Raw genomic sequence first — 21,577 nt, forward strand, 5'->3', positions numbered from 1 at the left:
ACTGTGCAAGTATTAATTCCTCACAGCAGACCTGTGAGGTGCCTGTCGTTATCATTTCCTTGGCGGAGATGGGGTGCACTCCCGGGTGCTCAACTCCAATGTTTTTGGCTGTCACATGCCCTACACCTCTGGAAACCTGATGTTTCCTATGATTGAAGCAATGCCGCAAGGAAGACCTCCAAGTTACTTCCAGACAAGGTCCCTCCAGCTCATTCCTTCACCAAATTCTTTCCAAGTGTCAGCTTGGGAAGTACCCTGAAGTCATCACCAAGGTCCAGGTGGGACCAACAGGGAAAAACTGGTCTGAGAAAGTCCTAGGGGCTGAAGACCCTGTGACCATGACCTCCCCATACCCTCAGTGCCCAGGAACTTCTCTACTTGCTTCTACCATAAAGCTTGAGGTATTCGAACCACACCTCACATTGCTAACCTGGGGCCGACACCGGCCTCCAAGCGTCTTTGAGGACTGAGGATCAACAAGAAGCCCTTCAGGCACCTGGCCTGAGCTGGCCCTGGGTAGAGAAAAGCACAGGCTGCTCTTTATTTCTAATTTACTTGTTTTTCCAGGCCTCTTTTGCTGAGACAGAAAAGACAGATTCTGGAGTCGGGCTGAGCTGGGCTCTGGAACCAACCTGTGGGAGTATGGACAAGTTTCCTAACCTCTCTGCTCTGTTTGCTCATCCACACTATGGGCACAATAACAGAGCTCTCCATAAAGTGTGGCTCTGAAGAGCAAAGTAGATGCTTCTTATGCAACAGCAGGGACTTGGTAAGATACAGCAGTGCCATTTCTCTGTTCACTGGCTCTACTTTCTGCCTTCTCTGGACTCTTTCCTCCCCCCACTGCACCAAGGCACAGCCTGGGAACCAGGCCTGAATCTGCGGCTACAAAACTCAGAAGACCCAGAGTACTGGCAGAGGTTGGAGAGTTTTCCCTTCCAAGTTCTCTTCTCCTCTGCTGAGGCCCGACTGCCAGGCCATGATCTTGGAAGTGTAAGCTTTGTGGGCCTCAGCTGCCTGCAAACCAGGAGCATTCTCTCTCTAAAGGAACTCCCTCCTTCCCACAGCAAGCCCCTCTATAGAACTCGGTCCTGCTCCTGGGTCTTTCCCATACCTTTCCTCCAACCCCGGATGCCTATAAGCTTCAGCCACAGCTACCCTGGGCTCGGAGCAGTCCCTCCTCTGATACAGGGAGGGGCCCTGTAAGTGTAAGACCCAGGCAGGGCCAGGCCTGCTGCTAGGCTGCCCTGCCCCAGCAGGATGTGCACCCAGCCTGGGGCTGAACAGGAGATTCAGCCACAAATCAAAGAGGCCAATAATGGCAGAAGGCATTAAGCTTTATTAGGCTAATCATCTACTGCAGTGATCTGGGAAGGGTGCTAGACTGAGGGGCTAGAGTGTCTGAGGGTGCCCTTTCCTGACCTCAGAAGTCTCAGAGGGCTCAAGGTGAGCAGGAAGGGGAACCTGGCCACTGCTGGCCGTAATCCAGGAGGTAGTCTGGGCTGAGGGTGACTCCTCTCTTCAGACTTTGACTCTTGTCAGTGGAAATCAGCAAGAGATGCCAGCACAGAGGATCCCACAGGCCTAAATCCTTGGCTGTGTTACTGAACCACACATAGAAACAGAGATGTACCGATGGAGGCAACCACTTTTTACCAAGAAAACTGCAGGAAAAGGTTCAATGGCTACAAGGTCCAACTGAGAAAGAACAATGATTTTCAGCAAGAAAATAAAAATCTACCAATTGAACAAAGCAACACTCAAAAGTTCCTGGGAGAGCCCAGCACGGTGGCCTAGTGACTAAAGTCCTCAGCTTGAACACGCCAGGACCCCATATGGGTGCCAGTTCTAATCCCAGCAGACCTATTTCCCATCCAGCTCCCTGCTTGTGGCCTGGGAAAGCAGTTGAGCACAGCACAAAGCCTTGGGTTCCTGCACCTGTGTGGGAGACCTGGAAGAAGTTCCTGGCTCCTGGCTTCAGATCAGCACAGCTCCGGCTATGTGCAGTCACTTGGGGAGTGAATCAACAAACAGATCTTCCTTTCTGTCTCTCCTCCTCTCTGTATATATTTGACTTTGCAATAAAAACAAATAAATCTTAAAAAAAAAAAAAGTCCCTGGGAGCAGAGCACACCATTGTGCTTATATGGTTGATTATGGTGACTCAAGTGAGTAAAAGCGTCCGAGAACAGGTCCCAGGCCCAACACTGCAGAGTCCACTGACCTATGGAAAACTCCACTGAGCTGCAGGGTTGTCTGGATTTTTTCATTGTAGTGGCTCAGAGGATGCACACTGGGAAGCACATTAATGACAAGATGGTGGCCTCCCTTTGGCAGTACATATTGAGGAACAGATGCAAATTAGAGCGGATTCTTGCCACTTCATAGGGTACTGGCCCTAGCTTCACTCCATACTACTTACGAGCGATAAGAGATAGGGAGGCTGGACAATGCCACCCACATGCTGGGGGAACAGCACTGACTCTTTTCAGGCCCCCACTCAGGGGCAGGCACTGTGCAAGGTGACTGTCATGGAGCGTATAAACTAATGGGGTAGATGCTGCCAACCATGTTCTACCAGCAGAAGAAACCACAGTCCGAGAGCATGAAAGGATTGCCTACCTACCATGAAAGTGCACAAACTACTAGATTCAGACCCAAGCCCCACAGCACCAGCAGGGGCACACCTGGCAACTTTGGGAGTGATGTGCAGTGTGGCCCAGCAAGGTCTTCACTTTGACAGCCATTACATTACCATAGGGGCAAGAGTAGACTGGAGAGAGCAAAGGCTGGGACAGGCTGCCCAATGGGCAGTGTTGTCCCCACAGTCCAGCAAGAGATTCCCTAAGGAGCCTTGCCGCATTCTCCACCCCTGGATTATAGCACTGATCTTTGTTCTCCGCAGCTCGGACTTGTCTTACCTTTCTTCTAAGCTACAAATTTCAGGCAACAGAACCTGACTCAACCTTTTGTGGCTTTCTGTAGCCACATGAGTCTCAAGCCCAAGGGCCACTCAGCAGGCATAGAAGCCCAGATGGGAGCATGCATCACAGAAAGTTTCTTACATGAGGGAGTGGCCAACACATTACCAGACCTAGGTAGATGGTGATGGCAGAGTAAGATAAGAAAGTTCTGGAATCCTCTTCTGTGTGGAGGAGCAGGTCACATTTGATGCAGGGGAATCTGAAAGGAGTAGAAAAGGAAGCCTTGTAGGTCAGCAAGAATTCCACCAGGAGGAGCCTCAAGGGTTGACTCAGAGCTCCCAGCTGCCAGTAAGAAGTCGCTCCAGGCAAGAAAGAGATTTGAAGCTTGGGCATGTGCAGTACGTGGTATGTTTGGGGAACTACAAAAACCACAACAGGCTAGGGCAGAAGCAGATGAAGCCAGATGCGAAGCTGAAAACATCAGGCACAGAGGCACTGGAGCAAAGAGCAGGGTGTGGGTCCCTTGGAAGCCAGGGAGCCACTGAGAAGATGGACGGAGGCAGGTAGCAAGATCTTGTTGTATCTACAGAAAATGGGCAGACTCTCAAGTGGGCAGCGGCCTAGTTAGACAAACTGGGAAGCTGGACACCAGGAACAAAGCAGCTCTGCTGCCATCTCAGAGATATGATAAAGACCTGGCCACAACACTGAAGGGACAGATGCAGGTGGAGGGAGAAATGACACCTCCAATCAGTGAAATGAAGCACTATGAGCAAGGCAGACTCTACAGAAAAAGGAAACCCTTCAGAAGCCTTACAGGGACTAATCAAATCAGAAAGTCCCCTGCGGCCAGGCTGCCAAGGAGCTCAATCACACCAAAACTCTGAGCATGCTCCGTCACTCCCCTGGATAGCACTCTTCACTGGATGTTGTGGGGTAGTTCTCTTGATTTTCATTCTACTCCTCGGTTAGTTGGGGGAGGCGGAAAAACCACACATTTCCCAGACTCTTCTGCAGCTAACATTCAGGACACGATTCAGATTCCAGCCATTTATTGCCTTCCAGAAGATCTGAGAAGCAGAAGGAAGGTGGATTCCATAGTACCACCTCTATGGGCCGTTGTTGTCACAAGAAGCCTCCTCGTGGCTGCACTATCAACACTGCCTCAATTCCAGCTTCCAAGCATCTTCATCCCAACTCCGAATGAGTCTTGATCCTGAAATCCTGCCACAGACCCATCAATGACTTGCTTCTTCAGCCCTTAAGAAGATCTGGCAGCACCTTGTTACCTGCCTTAAATCTCTTCTTACAGAACTCAGTAACTTGCTTTCTGTTTCTGCACTGACACCTGAGTAACAGATCCCAATAGACACACTTGTATCTGGCACTACTCTCTGAGCCTTAACTACACTAACCCTGGTAATCCTCCAAACAACCATAAAAGGTTAAGTATAACCTTGGGCAAGTCACTCTCAGTGTGCTGTGGTTTCCCTTTCAGACCAGGGTTAATAACAGTGCTGCCCCAGCGAGCTGGGACTTGGGGCTTGGGGCTTTGACGTGCAATATCCCTTCACAACAGACATATCATTTCCTCTTCCTTCAAGCAAGGACTGAGTCATGGATATAGTAAGGAACTTGCCCAAGGCTGCACAGCTGGCAAATGGCAGAGCCCATTTCAGCCTGCTGCCAAGTGTACCTCTAGCAACTACCAGATACAATTGCATGCAAGGCTGACAGCCTCCTGGCAACTGCCACACAGGCACATGGCAACCCAATTTTCAGTACACTTAAGCTACAGAGGGTATGGTCACTCTGCCAAAAAGAAAGTGCAGTGGACCTGGGGGAAGGCACCCAGGAGGTCAATGTAGCTAAACAAGGGTCTGAAGAGCTACTGCTTAGTAGTTTTCACAAGATGAGAAAATCCTCCTTGTCCATGTTAAAGAGCAGAGGAGGACTGCCTGAAGATTAGGGCCAAGAAGGGGTAATGACCACTTGTTCCTGGTAATGTTCAGAGACAGCTGAGTCTATCCAATCATCTCAGTGCCCACATTCATGAGTTGTAGCCTGGTGGAGCATCAGAGACCACTTGGATTGCAGCAATACGGAGGAAAGAACTGAGATGTATTTGACATGGAGAGCTTCAGAGGCTAAAGCCTTGGGTCAGATCCCAGCCCCCTCAAGGGTCCTCCTCTTCATAGGGCCAGGGCACACGGTGTTGCTGCTAAGCCCTTGCTAATCCTGTTCCTTCCCTCCGAGGTTTTTCCTTGGCTGCTTAGCCCAAGAGTGAAGTCATGAGTCTTTGTGCAAGAGTTCAACAACTATAATTTGCAGAGAGTTAATTACCTTCATACTTTGATCTGGCAAAGTTTCATCTCTATGGTTACCAGTTAAGAATAAACAGTTATCACTTGTCTCTTGTACATAAAATATTCTCAAAAAATATCCTCAGGGCCCCAATCATGAAAATCAAATACACAGAACCTTCAAAATTTTTTAAATAAAATATACCTAGTCACATAAATAAAACTGGAGTGAGTATTGGCAATAAATTTCAATTTGAGCATTGTATAGGGCTTGCCTTCTCAGATCTCTTGAGTGGGATGGGTCTGGCAAGGGCAAGGTGTGCATAGTGGATGTGGGTGTCCAGGAAACAGTGCCCAGCCCTAACACTGATCACTCTGTGGGAGACCCATACAAGAGAAACTGGTACTCACAAGGCCCATTCAGGTAGGTGACAATTTAGTAACGGTGTGTCATGGCTGTGCCTGCTGGGCCTCATGCAACTGCTGGTGTGGTTAGATGAAACCTGTTCTAAGTGAATGAGTGAACAGTTGTAGGTAACAAAAATTAACACAGAGTAGGTGCTATGTGCCAGTCATTATGTCACACCTGTTACAAATATTTTGTGTCATCTCATCAGATCACATAGGGGAGATGTAGGTATTATCATGCATAGTTTACAAATGAGGACACAAAGGTTTGGAGGGGTCCCACACCTAGAAGACAAAACGAGTCTCCATGCCCACACCCATTGGAAAACACATGCTCTCTCAACCTCCCCCACCAGTGTGCACAGACATTCCACCAAGGTCAATGTCATGTCTCAACAGAACTCTCGAGTTTTCCAGTTACAAGGTATGACAGCTTTTCTACTGAGAAACAGCTCCTGCATGGATGATCCTATGTCCCTGGCCAACAGTTTCTGTCGATCAGTAGCTCATGTGCCTGGTGCCTGTCCATGAGTAGCATTTCTAGACAATGTGAGAGCCTTGGCAGCTCTGCTCCCCAGGAGGCCATGAGGCTGACCTATCTGCACAATCCCAGGGACAGACAATGGGCATGGTGATGCTCACTGCATTTGGGCAACACCAACTCCTGCTCATAAAATCTTTCTTACAAACAAAGTTTGTAAAGGGGTCACCGGGAAGTGACACTAGCCAGGGAATGAGGGGGTGCACCAGAATGGCCCTGCCTAAAGAAGGAATTATCGTATCTCCATAAAGGACACTCTGAAAATGGCCCAAAGAATGAGGCTAAGACCTCGTCCCTGGAAAGGAAGTTGAAAGACTAAGGTTCTGCTCCACTCACATCTCAATACCGCTGCCCTCTCTGCACCTCAGTTTCCTTGTCCATGAAATAGAGGTGATCATCTTTGAGTCTTGTGCCACATCTGAGACCACATATAACTATGCTCTTCTCACGGTGAAGTGTTGTCCACACAAAGGAGTTAAGTATTCTCTGGGCAGAGGTGCCACTGAGAGATAAACTGGGACTCAGCCAGGCTTGGCATCCGTGTCCTGTCATGGATGGTTCTGGTCATGACATCATCCTTGCTGTCCACTGCTCCACATCTGTTCTTTTCCTGGGATCTGTCCTGATGGAGGGGCAATTGCATTTAGTTCAACCCTAACCCCCCATGATCAGATTTAGTCACTCCCCAGGCACTGGGCAGAGCAGCTACAACACTTGCTCGTGTAGTCTTCAGTCTTCCCCATGTAATGGGGGTACTGAACTGCCCCCGCTTTACAGGTTAAGAAACAGCTCCAAGAGAAGAAGTGGCATATTTGAAGTCACACAGCAAGACAGGGAGACAACAGGATTTGAAACTGGTACTCCCAGCCTCCAAAGCTGCAGATTTCCCAGTTTAGGCTGTGTCTTGCTGCACTCCAGACTTGAAGGGACTGGGAGGTGGAGATGTGTCAGATTTCACTACATCTCTTGTTCTACACAAGCATTCCCACTGAAGCCACTTTCTCCCCAGGGGAGTTTAAATAAAGAACAGTTCTGCAACGAAACAGATGTCTGTCCCAGCAAACAGTGATGCTTTGAAAGAGCTGTCCTTTAAACCCGAGTCCTCAGAAACCAGAGCTGGAGTCACAGGGGCAGCCCCACTGACTCCTCTCAAGTCACACTGCTTGGATTTCTCTGGCTTGTTACTGAGCCTGTGCAGCCATCCCTTCTGTGATTACTCAGTGAGCCCCAACTGTGTCCCTAACATCAAGCAGGTAAACAGCAGTAGAGAGTCCCTGGGGGCCCCACAGCCTTGGCTGCTCCTACTGTGGCCAGACAGCTGGTCCCAGAGCTTACAAAGTCTAACATACCTCCCAGCCCTAAGTGCAAAATGAATACCAATGTCCCCATCAATAGCTCTACCAAATCTCAGAACATGTGTCTACCACCATGTTAATTACTGTAACAAGGTCATAATCAGATTCAAATGTGCACATCTCCAAGGTAAAAAACTAGGGTTCAGAACATAAGAAACAGAGGGACATATAGAGGGACAGTTTGAGCTCACTGGTCAAGCTAATCCCTTGAGACACCATGTCCCATTTGCCTCCAGTGGGAATCCTCAGAACCTGGTCTGTGGTGTTGGAAACTGCAACTGCTACTTAACCAACTGCAAACTACTTCATCAGGTGAACAAACAAGTCCACCTCCACCAAAGCTCCTGCTGTCTTTCCTATTCTGATTGGCTCTTTAAGAGGTTAGAAATTCTAAAATCACCGAGTGCAACCCTGAGGTGGGAACCCACAAGTTGTAACTGAAGCTGACAGAGCACAGGGAGCAGTCAGTGAGCCCCTCAAGGATCAGAGCAAGCAGCTCCACGTGGTTGGCCAGCATCTCTCTGAGGACCTGCTGTGCACCTGACCCTAGCCCAGAAGCCCTGGCTTCTGTCCTCAGGAATGCAGGATGCTTTAGATATCAGTCATGACCGTGGCTGGAAAAAGAGGTAACTGGTCAACGAGATCAGAAAAGAAAGTGGAGAATTACCAGAACTGGAATAGTTCTTGCAGCTTTTGCAACTTTTCTCACAACACAACCCTAGACAATGTGCCCTGATCCTGTGGACACAAACCCTGATCATTTAACAGGAGACCGAGAGCCAGGCAAGCCACAATCCTGCTGGATTTGGGTAGAATTTTGCTCAGGCTGACACACAAGCTTCAGGATCCTGGGTGATGGGCAGGGGTGATCACAACAATCACATCAGCAACAGACCATGACACCAGGTTTCTTGTCCTCCCACGCCCACCCACTGCACACTGTCTCCTGGGCCATGCTAAGAGCCCTGCCCACAGGTGCTTGCTGTGTTGGTCTCAGAGGCTCTGAAAACCCCAGATGCCACCTCCCTACTCTCCACTGCTTGTGTCAGAATCAGCTCCCCCTACCTCCCAGAGTCTTGCTCTGCCTTCCTGCTTCCAAGGGCTATCTGAGACTGTTTCAGGCTGTTTGTGCTTATTCACCTGCTCTCTCGCTCTCTCTCTCAATCTCTATTTCTCTCCACCCTTCCCAACTGACCTTCCTCTTCCTCCTCCAGCAAGTCAAAGTTTTCCTTTCCATCACTCTCCCCGCCCCATCACCTATATCACCCATTACTTCCAGGACTTCTAGCTAAGGACTTAACACCCCATTTCTGGATGGCGTGCCTTTAATAGTGGGTACCTGTTACACAGCTGCAATGCCAGGGTGTAAGCTTAATGATCACTTGCTTCTTCCCAAAGGTATGAACCTCTAAGTGTAGCCTTTCAGACACAAGACAGAATCTAGATATCTAGAAGCAAGGGAACAAACCTGTGGCTGCAGACATTTGTTCCCAAGGGCTGATTCCTACAACCTTCATGACACCACAGGGCAAGGGGTTTGACACACAGTAGGTCTAAAACACACTGCAGCTCACATTCCTCCACCAAGCCCAGGGGCAGGGATGGAGCTGCGTCTCATCAGATCCTAGTATGGGAGCCAGAATGCTGTGTTCTGGTCCTACTCTGGCACTAAAAGACTACAGACAGTTTCCTGACTCAACCTGTTTCCCATACTAACACAGCAAGGCTGATGGGTCAGGAGTATCTCAAAAGCCCCCACTCTGCAAAGAACTGTGCCAGGGTCAGCTGAGGTTCTCATGATTCTGAGCCTGCACAGCTTAACAAGGGAGGAATTCTAGGGGATAAGAGTGAGGAAGCAGGGAGAAAGAGACAAGAAGGAGAAAAGGTTATACTGTAAGATTATCAAGGTTGTGGGTATATGCAATGTGGGCTTTGCCAGGGTCCCCCCAAGTCTGCAGGTACCCCCTAGAACTATACCTTGACAGGCAGCACTGAGGCACTCATCCACTAGCCCTAATGCCTGCTGGACACTGCCTGAGATCTGTCTGCAGAGCACCTATTCTGCCCCCACTCAGCACTCCCACATTTTCACACTGTGACTGAGGAAGGGCAGCAGGAACCCCCACAGGCTGCAGGCAGCTCTGCAGGATAAAGCGAGAAGAGGAATGGGGCACGACAAATGGAGTAAGTCAGAACCCTCAAACACAGCAGCTGCTGGGATTGGAGCTGCGTCATGGTGGCTGCTGCAGCAGGCAAGTGTGGGCCTGGCCTTGAATCCCAGGTGCCGAGTTATCTGCACCCATGGAAAGACCAGGTCAACATCTAAGTGACATGCTAGGGACAGATGTTTGGCCTGGTAGTTAAGAAACCACTTGAGACATCCATATCTCAGATCAGAAGGCCTGTGATTGAGCCCTGGCTGTGCTTCTGATTCTACCTTCCTGCTAACACACAACCTGGGCAGTAGCAGGGATGGTTCCCAAGGTGATCCAAGTGGCTGGGTCCCTTGCCACCTACTTGAGAGACCTGGACTGGGTTCCCAGCTCCCAGTTCTAACTGTCGTAAACATCTGGAGACTGAATCAGCAGATGGAAACCTGTTTTCTCTATGTGTGCCTTTCAAATAAGTAAATTTAAAAATGTAAAGTAAATGACATGTAGGCATGATGACAGCTATCAAACACTTAAGAACAAACTACCCGACCCTATGATCTGGGCAAAACCCTCTCTGCTCTGGCACTCCGTTTCTTCACCCTTAAACAGGGTCAGAGTGCTTGCCTGGCCCCAGGCTGGCTGAATCCAGCTGAGGAGCCTTGAGTGGCTCCAGAGCTCTGTACTTGCACTGTTATGGGGTGAGGGGAGACACATCTTCCTCCAGAGAAGGGCAATCCAGGAATGCAATAGCAGACACCTGTGGCAAGGAAATCCCTGGGGACCAGATGGCCCAGCCACTCCCCTGCCCAGAAGCTCCTAACTGAATAGGAGCGTCAGGCAGTGTTGGAGGCAGGGGGAGGCTATGGCAGTACATGTGTTCACATGGAAGTGTTCACAAACAGCTCTGGCCATTCACTGGCTACTATGGAAAGGCCATTTATCCTCTCTGCCAAGGGCAGTATGATGTGCATTCAGCTGGGATGAGAACACAGGGGTACACAGTAGGTCCATACAGGTTGCCCCACCTGAGAGCGAGGGGATACCTGGATCCAAGGCCCTGCAGGCAGGCTTTGTCTTTCCTAGGAACCTAGGGAGGACTCAGTCCAGGTGCTGGAGGGGGCTCCATGGCCAGGGCAGCCCTGGAATTGCTCTGATTTTACAGCCCCCCAGGCCTCTGCTCTCCACTAGCTCAGCCCTGGCTCTTGGAGGTGCCCTGAGCATAAGGGGACCAGGTGCCCTCATTAAAAAACCAATCTACAAATAAAGGGTAGTTTTGTCAGGGAAGCATACACATTCTCAGGGTCCCCAAGCAGTTTTACAGGCCCAGACACAGAGTCTGGCTACAGAGGGATTGTGGGCATGTCCCAGGCTCATACAGCCAGGAATGGACAGGGATAGAGGGGTGGGGGTGACTGGGGGGCGTGAGTGAGGGAGGGGCTGCTCACTGCCCTTCTTGCCTTAGAGGCTTTCATTTCAAGCCAGGACCAACTTCTCCCTGACAAGCCCTTCATGGACAAGAAGACTTCAAAGCCAACTGTGCAAATGCTGCCAGAAATGCAGTCCCTTCCTCTACCCCTCACCAAAGCAACCTGGGAACTCAGAGCATCACGAAAGCTGACACTTTGGACCATGCTTGCGCTAAGATCTCCCCTTTGGGCAACTCACAGAACACACAAACGTCACAACATGCCAGAAGCATCCATTACCGAGCACAACCAACGTGGCAGCCCCAGCAAAACCCAAATATCCATGTATATGCAACCGGCTTCCAAGTCAGGCTTTAAAGGGCGTCCTCACTTCTGGGAAGCCCTCCAGGTGCCTCCACAGCACCTAGAGCCAGGGAACAGGCAGCAAGGGGACAGTCACTTTTCCTGCCCCTGGAAGCTTACAGTTGAGCAAAATGGGTGACAAAAGCCTCAAATCTTCCCAAACTACAGGTGCTAGAGAATATGTATGTATTTCTCTGAATCTCAGGTCAAAACCCACTAAACCAGGAACTGCTTAAGTTTCACATAATCTGTGTGTTTCCTATAGGGTCCTTTAAGCTTGCCTAGGCTCTTTAAGTAGGAATTCAATACAGGTAGGAGTGTTGATGAAATAATGTTTGCCAAAGAGAGTCAGACATGCAAGCCCTCACTGTCTGAGAGCATGACCTGCAAGCTCCTGAGCACAGGCCCAGTCACAGCTGCTGCTTGGAACCACAGAAGGCTCCACAGAGGCCGTTCTCCTCAGTGCAGTAAAGCTGGTGTCAGAACCATGTGGCTTGTTCAGATTCATGCTTGTCTGCTTTTAGAAAACGTGAGTTAAAATGGACTTGCCAGAACTAAGTATCACCAGCATCAATCCACCAGCATTCACGGCACTCCTTGTGGTCCACTATGGCTTGTGCACTCCCAACCTTCCCATCTCACCAGCTGCTGCCAATCCATCACACACAGCTGACCTTCAGGCTCTGACCAGGAATGGCCCTCACCCAGCCCTTAAATACCTGCCTAAATCCTCCCATTTGTCCAAGGTATGTTCCAACTACCTACTCCATATAAGCTGTCTGGGTGCCCTATCTGAATGCCAGTGCCCCATAGCCACCCTCTGAAACTCCAGAACTCAAACTGGCGCCTCCTTTAAAATGTCTGTAGAGCCAGTAGGGTGGCATAGTAAGTTAAGCTACCACCACCGATGCTGACATCCCATATGGGCACCAGTTTGAGTCCCAGCTGCTCCACTTCCAATCCAAGTCCCTGCAAATGCATTTGGAAATGCAATGGAAGATTAGTCCAAGTGCTTTGATCTCTGCCACCCACATGGGAGAATCTGATGAAGCTACTGGCTTCTGGCTTCCACCTGGTCCAGCTCTGAATCTTGTGGCCATCTGGAGAGTGAACCAGTGAGTGGAAACTCACTCTCTCCTTGTCTTTTGTCTCTCCCTCTTTTTCTGTAACTCTTCCTTTCAAGTAAGTAAATAAGTCTGTTAAAATGTATATATAATGTTTGGGCCAGCATTGTGATCTAATGGGTAATGCTCCACTGAGATGCCATTTGGGGAGTGAATTATCAATGAAAATCTTTGTTTCTTTGTCTGTATCTCTGTTTCAAATAAATAAAGTAAATTTTTAATGTGTATAATTACATACATAGATATATTTCTATAGTATTCTTTCCAGCATGGGGTCATAGGTTTGTTACACTGAAGCATCATGATGAGCTACTGGTTCATAGTCACTGCTGCCTTGGGCAGGTGCCCAACCAATGCTGAGCTTGCTGTTTTCACAGGACGTTGTTCATGTGAACAAAACACACCTGCATCTCGGGCCCCAGACAGTGAGGTGGACTAGTGTACTGTAGCCCATTCCAAAGGGATTTCCACATATGCTAGTTACGTTTTCCCACTATAGAACAAACACATGTGTTCTCTTTCTCAAATACCTTTTTAAAGAACTTCTCCAAACATTCTGTCTTCAAAGGCAAAAATTCAGGGGAAACTCCAAAAACACTTCTGTGAGTGCAGAAGCAGCAGCGACAACAGCAACTGTACATCCCTTCAGCCTCTGCCTTTCCCCTCTAACACTGGACCTTCCAGGCACAGCCAAGGGGAACAGACCTGCCCCACAGCCTGAGTCCCCAGAGCTTGGGGTCCCCACTGACACACAGCAGGTGGCATCAGCTTCTGCAGAGGGCCCTTCCTCTACACCCCCACTCCTGACCCCGCTCCCTCTTCAGCTTCCACATCTGGTTTCCCTTCAGTGCAAGTTTCACAATGGACAGATTTTGCACTTGGTGGATTTATGGTTCCTGCTGCCCCTCCTTGCTTTTGATATGATTCCATTATGTGCTTAAAATCTGGGCTGTGCTGTTGGCTCCAGGGAGCTGTTTATGACAATTCTTTTATGGCCTTAAATCACTCACTGTTAAGAACCCGGTCTTGTTCGGAAGCTAAGCCTAGTTGCTAAGACGGAAGACTGCAACATAACTCAGTTCCTTGAAAAGTTTTCCTCATACAAGATTAATTAAGGGTAGTGTTCAACTGGCAAGCAAATCCTTTGAGCAGTACCCTTGACCCTGACTTCCTACAGGGGCTACCTGAGACACTGATACAAACACAAAGGAACTACTGCAACCCCTTACTCCAAGCCCAGCACTTGCTCCCTTCTGCTGTGTTGCTTTTTCAGTCAGCAGGAGACCCCACTAACAGAAACCGGTAAACATAAAAATGCCAGCATCACCAACACTGCCCACTTGATACCAAAGAGAACCAAGAACCAGCTCTCCTTTTCCAGCTGCCTTGTGTTTGTTTGCTGTTTTGTTTTGTTTTTTTAAGGTAAAGAATTCCAGGAACAGGGAGGCAAACCACTGATCCTCTGACCTTCAGGCTAACACTGCCCTTGACTAAGGTTTCTCTCACCTTGCAACCTCACTCTTTGCCTAGCCTCCTTCACCCAAGAATGAGGCTGAGGCCACACCCAGCCACATCACCCTCCTTCTGGGAATTCTCCAGTGGGTCCTTGAGATCCCAGATGAAGGCCAATCCTTGAGTGTCTAGGGCCCTGCTCAAGTGGGTGCTAAACACATTCCCTCTTCATACCTCTCCCCACCATCAGCCCTGGCCTCTACCTGCAGTGCTCTCTGGCAAACGTCCTGGAGTAACCTTGACCTTCCCCACCCATGAACCATTGTTCAAGTTGTGGCCTCCTGCTAAGCATCCTCCCCACACCTGCCTGACAATATCTCCCTCCCTGTCCCCAAAAGAGTACAAATGCCCACTCTACATATGGGAGAGTGAGTGGTGTTTCTGGCCTTCCTCTCTCCACCTCTGGTCCATGGCAGACTTTGGGAGTTCCACATCTGTCTGTGTGTCTGAGACCACTGCAGAACAAACTGTGGAAACCGATCACCCTTGGAAAAAGGGTGATCCCAAACTATGGTGTCATCCTTGAGTGCTGGTCAAGGATACCCAGTTAAACTTGAATCTCAAATAAACAATATTTTTAGTGTAAAATTGATCCAAAAATTATATTCTGTTAAATGGGGCCACCCTACCTGGACAGGACTCCTGGGCAGCATCCAAGGAAAGAAGTTGAGGATCAAACAGCAGCAGCATGGTGGGAAGAGGAGGCATGGTAAGGGCAGGTAGAGGTGGGGAAGGTGCCCCACTATCGGCAGCCTACACAGCTGCTTGTTCAGGGCAGAACCTCAGGGCCACATTGCTCAGATGGGAATCCTTGCTCACTTGCCAGTGACAAGAGGCAGAGTTCTGACCCAACCTTTGCAAAACAGGGATAACCTACTTCAGGTGCTTTTGCTTAGAATCAAATAACTGACTTGGAGCAGCATGCAGAGTAGGCTTTACCCCAGAGTAAGTGCTAGCTGAGTAACCCACAAATGTGAAGCAAGGGAGGTGGCCAAGTACACTGCAGTGGAGGGTAAAGCCCTGGGGATTTAATTAGCTGAAACAAATAGGAGTGAACACAACGAAGCATGAGCCAGGCCCACTCCACAGGGCTCCCTAGTCCTCAGCCCAGTCCAGGCATTATTTATTGCTATTATTGTTATTATCATCCCATAATCCTTTTCATCTTTTTTAGGGGGAAGAGGGAGAGGCACAGAGTAGTAGGCTGGGATTCCAAACCAATCAATCGGATCACAGGACTTATCACCTGTGGAAAACTGGGATGCACACTGATTCACTCATCACACATCCACAAATTCTTTGTTTGAGCATCCCCTGTGTGCCCAGCTCCATGCCCACACCGGATATCAACTGGATGAACACACAGCAGCCCCTGCAACTCAGACCTCATGTGTTAATTGGAGAGACCTTGAACAAGACCTTCCAAGTGTGAGAAATGGTGCCACAGAGAAAAGGGCCTACAGACCACACAGGCGGCAGGGCCCCTCCCAGCCTGGGTATGTGCCATCAGAAAGGCATCCCTCCCTGTGAATCAACACCTTTGTAGGCTAAAGGTAAACAAGCACAGCTGGCTGGGCCAAGGGGCAAGGAAGAGCCTTCCCAGCAGAATAGGCCCTGGGAAGACCTGGAGCTTTCTAGAAACTGAAGAATTTAAGGTGTGGCTAAACACTGGGTGGGGAGCAAGCTGCAAGGTCACCAGCTCAGCGAGGGGCAGCACTGGAACCTGATGTGAATGTGAAGCTGGGCTGGCAGGCAAGGCGGAGGCACAGCAAGGGTAGAATAAGATGGGTAAGGCCATGAGAGTAAGCTGCTGAGCTGTGTGAAGCAAAGGAGGACAGGCCCAAGCATAGGGATTATCTACACCCCCAAGGACTCCATCTGCCCCTCCTGTGATACCAATTGCCTACCACCAGGTATGCTCAAGGCCTCCCAGAGTTGGATGCTCCCAAGCTTCTCTCTATTTTAAAAAGACTTTAAAAAAAATTTTTATTGGAAAGGTAGATCTACAGAGGGAAGGAGAAACAAAAATCTTTCGTCTGTTGGTTCACCCCACAAGTGACTGCAATAGCCAGAGCTGAAGTGATCTGAAGCCAGATCCAGGAGCCTCCTCTAGGTCTCCCATGTACACGCAGGGTCCCAAGGCTTTGGGCCATCCTCTACTGCTTTCCCAGGACACAAGCAGGGAGGGAGCTAAATGGGAAGTGAAGCAGCCAAGACAAAACCCAGCGCCCATATGGGATCCTGGCACTTGAGGAGGAGGATTAGCCAACTCAGTCATTGCGCTGGACCCCCAATCTTGTAATAATGTTCTGATGAATTGGGAAAGGAAGAGAAAAAGATGTAAGCCATGCTCAGGGATATACCAACTCAGCAAGGATGGCATTGGTTTCTTTCCTCTCCATCCTTTATACAGGTGGGGGGTACACAAGGGCTGTAATTATGAGTTTTCACACCATCATGGCATTGATTCAGCTGTCATTGTTTCCTTATCCCCCATCACTGCACACTTGGGTTAACTCTATCTCTACCAATGCACATTATTGCCTGTGGTGCTTCTCTATTATTGGCTTGTAAAAGAGATCTTCTCAAGTGGATAAGTGAAATAAAAAGATTTATTTCTAACACTCTGGATACACACTCTAAATACACCTACCCCAACTGCGTACCAATTGAGAGTCCCACCAGCAAGATTCATGGAAAGGGTCCCTCCTTATTTTATTTGGATGCAACTACTAATAAACATTTCTTTAACGGATTGGACCAAAATCAAAGTGCCACAACACTGTAGTACAGATGTGCATTTCCTCCACTGCTACCAAGAAGGCCTAGTAATTTATGAATTTAAGAAAGTTTCCCCTTGTGCTGTCCTTTGATGTTTCTTTCTTGTTCACATGGAGAGCTTTCTTTGGAAATAATTTTGCTTTACAATGTAAAGATGTCATCTGCAGAGGCTGTTGTTAAATAAAGAAATAACAGAATAAATGTAACTCTAAGGGTTAGGCTACTGCTTGCCATGCCAGCATCTCACATTAAAGTGTCAGTTCAAGTTTGGATGCTCCACTTCCAACCCAGATTCCTGCTAATGCAACTGGAAAGGCAGTAGAAGATGGGCAAAGTGCTTGGGCCTCTCCCACCCCAGATGGAATACCTGACTCTTGGCTTCTACCCCACCCAGAATTGACTGCTGTGATGTTTTGGGGAGTAAACCTGTAGATGGGAGACACCTTTCTGTATCTCCCTCTGTTCCTTTTTCCCCCTCTCCCTCTTCCTTCTACTCACCCCTCATTACTCTACCTTTCAAATAAATCTCTGGAAAAATAAAAATAAAAACATAACCACATTTTCTTTACTACATAAAAAAAGAACAAACCCAGGAATGATTCCCAAGAACCCTGGTCCTTCAGCTCCTCCCCCTGGGGACAAGGTGCTGGGCAAGTGGTCAGCATGCAGGACTCTATCTAATGGGGACCAGCAAAGGAGGCAGCTGTTGCCTGGGGTTCTGTTTGTTAGAGATGACACTCAAAAGAGGCAGAGAGGCTGAAAAGTGAGAGTGCCCACCAGGCTTCTGCAGTCACACAGTGCAATGGAAGCAAGTATTCCAGGGGAACCCAGCATGCCATGGGTGGTGACAGGGCCAGAGGTGTGACAGCACTCAGGACCTCGCTCCAGGACACAGAGGCAGGAGTTCTGGATGATACTGAAGCCCCAGCTGTCTTGGGGTGCAATCCCACACTTTGTCTGAGCCTTGATTCGTTCATAAGTACACAATGAGCTAGACATGCCTCAGTTCCTATAGTTCTAGATCTCAGATTCCTGTCCCATCAGTGCAGTTTAAAGAGAGGCCCCTTCTAAGAAGAGGTGTAGAGAAAGAAGTGGGTGGGAGGTGCAGGGGAGGACAGACAGATACATTTCCCAAGTACAGGCAAGGAGACAGCTTGCCTGTCAAGTCCCCCTGCTCAGCAGACTGAGGGGATGGTATCCTTCCAGACAACTAGGGGTTTCTTGGAAACCTCTGTGCTGGTGGTCACCGCCTCCTAAATACAGGGAATGAGCCCTGCTCTGAGCCAACCACCCACACAAACCCAGCTTTGAGAGAATAAGCTGAGCAGAGCCCCCCATATTACACTCCCAAGTAAATAGAATAGTGTGACACAGAGACAATCAAGTGAGACATAAAGAGGAGGCACTGCATGGAGGGCATCAGGGGAAGTGGAAGTGAAGCTCCAGGAGAGACAGTTGCCGGCCTATGGTCTACAAAGGGTGAGACCAGCCTCCAAATCCTAAGAGGGAGCCACTGGGTGAATGGGAGAGGCTGGTCACAAATGGGGGTGCTTGGACTCACATGATATTCTGTTCTAGGAAAGGACTTGGAGCAGGAACTGCTCAGGGGATCCTGGGCGAGCAGCTTGTAAGATGAAGGGGCCTGAGGTGCCTCCTGCCCTCCATGGTCACTTGGCCAACTCCTCATCCATCATGCCCAATACAGTAGTTATCTCCTCCATGAGGCCATCTGGTGAGTCCTATTACACCAGCTTCCCTCCGTTCCTTGCCTCTATGGGACTTCCCATTAATCCCTGCAGTTGTTGGGTAATGTCTATCTTCCCACTAGGGGCTGAGCACCTTAGGGACATACTCCTGTAGAGTCTAACACAGTGGGTGCTCAATAAATGTGAATGTAAGTCGACAATTTTCTGCTTCCTCCAAGGTTTATTTCTTGTTTCTGCCTCCTCCCAGCTCTGTATCCCATATACCTGTGTTTGCAGAAGCCAGCATGGCTGTCAATGGCTGTTGGTGTGTACACCCATATGTATGCTCTCAGGAGGTAGAACATGTGTATGTATGAGGCACTACCACAGGAGACCTCCTGGAAGCACACAGTAACACCATGCAAAGGACTCCCTCCCCCAGGTCTTCCTTGTTAGGGCTGCACAAATATTCAGAGACGCTGGCTCAGGCTTGGCAGAGTCTGTGCCCTGCAGGATGATCAGGGAGCCAGCCCTCTCCCTTGCCCAGTTGGTCAGCCTCACTCACAGTCCTCAAGAGTCCCCATCCTCTCTTATACCTATGGCAGCAGAAATCAGGAAGGTGCTTTAGGACCGATGACTCTTTCTTATAAAAAGCCCATACTCATGAACTCTAGGACTGTTAGACTTCACCTAATTACTCCTTGTACTGTCATAATAAATATATTAGAGAAATTCTGATAACGAAAAATCAGTATTTTATATTCAATAATTAAGAATCCCTTTTCAGGATAAAACATATTCTACTTTTTGCAGGACAGTCTGTACAAAAAGCCTTAAAAGGGGCCTGTCCCACGGCCCAACAGTTCTAGTTTTGCGACCAGATTCAATTTAGTAAAGAGCTACTTCAAAATTGAGCTATAAGAATGTTTGTCACCCAGCATTTCTGCAAGAGTGTATGGTTATGGGCCTGGCGGCGTGGCCTAGTGGCTAAAGTCCTTGCCTTGAACGTGCCAGGATCCCATATGGTCGCCGGTTCTAATCCCGGCAGCTCCACTTCCTCTCTGTCTCTCCTCCTCTCTGTATATCTGACTTTGAAATAAAAATAAAATAAATCTAAAAAAAATAAGTAAATATTTTTTTAAAAAGAGTGTATGGTTAGAAACAATGCCAATGAGGGAGCAAGCACAACATTAATATTGGCACAGTTGGATAGAGGACACTCTGAGTCCAGAAGCATGATCACAGCAAAAGCCTGCACGTACCAAACACTTAACGCTTCAAGGGACCACACTCAAGCTAGCTCCGCACCATGCCATTTAGTTCTCCCTGCAGTCAAAGAACTTTCATTATTCCCATCTCACAGATAGAAAATTCAAGAAGTTCAGTCATCTGCCAAAAGCTCTGACTCCACTCAGACAGTCCAACTCAGCACATGTGTCTCTCAGCTCCTGTACCACCTGGGTTCAAATGCCTGTGGTACAGATCCTGCAGATGCAGGGCTAGCCCATGGAGCCACAGGCAAAAGCAGGTTACAAGACAGTACGTGCTGGCTTGCCCCACTCTGCACACACATGCAAGGCGGAGAGAAGGAATGGAAAGCTGTCCCTGCTTAGCATTTCCGCAGAGCTCTCTCAGGGGGCTGAATTGCTTGTGCCTATTGACTTTCCTGTAACAAGCATGCTACTCTGTACAAAGGAAAATTCATTTTAAACGTTAGAAAGCTAACATGACTGCCAAAGACACTCCCTAGTACTCATCTTCCATTCTTGCTGAGTCTGGCTTCAAGATGGACACTGCTCTGCACAGCTCTGCGTCCCCTCAAGGCCACAACGGCAGCTCTTCTAGCAGGAAGAGTTAGACTCTTTTTCCTACCCATCTTTCCCATCAGCCCTTCTGGGCTCCTGTACCCAGGGAGTGCCAGCTAACAGCACAGCCCTGGGTGAGCTCTGGCCCAGGAGTCAAAACCATGCACTCCAAGGAGAGCCATTATACCCCTGTCTCTGGGTCTCTTGAGGAAGACTGGACCAAGAAGTGAAGGCAGACACACCTGAAGGCAGCACAGTAGCACAAGAGACTCCTGTCCTTGGCACCTGCCTCCTTTCTTCTGAGTCTGTCTCTGTGACTATCAAATGAAAAAATACCAGCTTGTAGGGACTGGGGTAGCATTTGGTGCAGCAGTTAAACTACTACTTGGGTCTCTCGCGCCCTTACTCCAATGCCTGGGTTTGCAACCCCAGCTCTGTTCCTGACTCCAGCATTCTGCTAGTGTTCACTCTAGGAAGTAGCAGACTGTCCACTCGAGGTGTTGGATTCCTGCTACCTATGTAAAAGACCCATACAGAGATGTTAGCTTCCGGCTGTGGCCTGACCTGGCCCCAGCTGTTGAAGGTGTTTGAGGAGTGAACAAAGCAGGCAAAAGATCTCCATCTCTCTGATAAAATCATATAGTTCCCAAAGTGTCAACCTGGAAGAATTATAAGAATGAAACAGTATACATAAAATACAGAAAGAGAGATATAATCATGATGCCATAAGTAACACAACCAGAACACTGGCCCAGGGCAGGCACTCTGCTAACCACCACACAAGCATGATGCTGTGTAGCTCTCACAGCCACTGGCAACAGGCATTGTGGCTATCCACACTTCACAGACAAGTAAAGAAGACTTGCAGTGGTGAAGCCACTTGGGCTTGAGTAGTGGGAGGGTGTTTCTGCCATCATGGCTGCCCTCCAGTGTACCATGCAGGTCTGAGGTATCCAAATGCTAGTGCTGTCATATTTCTGTGAGTCCCTTACTGCCTCTAAGGAGTCCCCGCTGGTTGTCCCCATCCCAGACACTCACACAGCCCAGAGAAGCCACAGACCCACTGTTGGGCATCTTCCTCTGGTAGTGAGTGAGCAAGCCTCCCACACACAATCTTGCTGAGGAACTTCCAGCAACCAAAGGCTTGACAAACTATGAAGAGCCCTGTCCAGAGCTGGCCCTGTGCTCTGGCCACCAGAGCTGCTGGCCCAGAATGG

The 21,577-nt window shown here is 49.0% G+C and overlaps 1 long non-coding RNA gene across 1 annotated transcript in view; it reads right to left on the reverse strand.

The window, feature by feature from the left end:
* LOC131482658 (uncharacterized) overlaps window positions 1-21,577 on the reverse strand; it is a 185,093-nt gene that overhangs the window by 85,046 nt on the left and 78,470 nt on the right. The gene's annotated exons all lie outside the window — the stretch shown is intronic.

Source organism: Ochotona princeps, chromosome 19 (assembly GCF_030435755.1).
Source record: "Ochotona princeps isolate mOchPri1 chromosome 19, mOchPri1.hap1, whole genome shotgun sequence".
Classification (NCBI taxonomy): Eukaryota; Metazoa; Chordata; class Mammalia; order Lagomorpha; family Ochotonidae; genus Ochotona; species Ochotona princeps.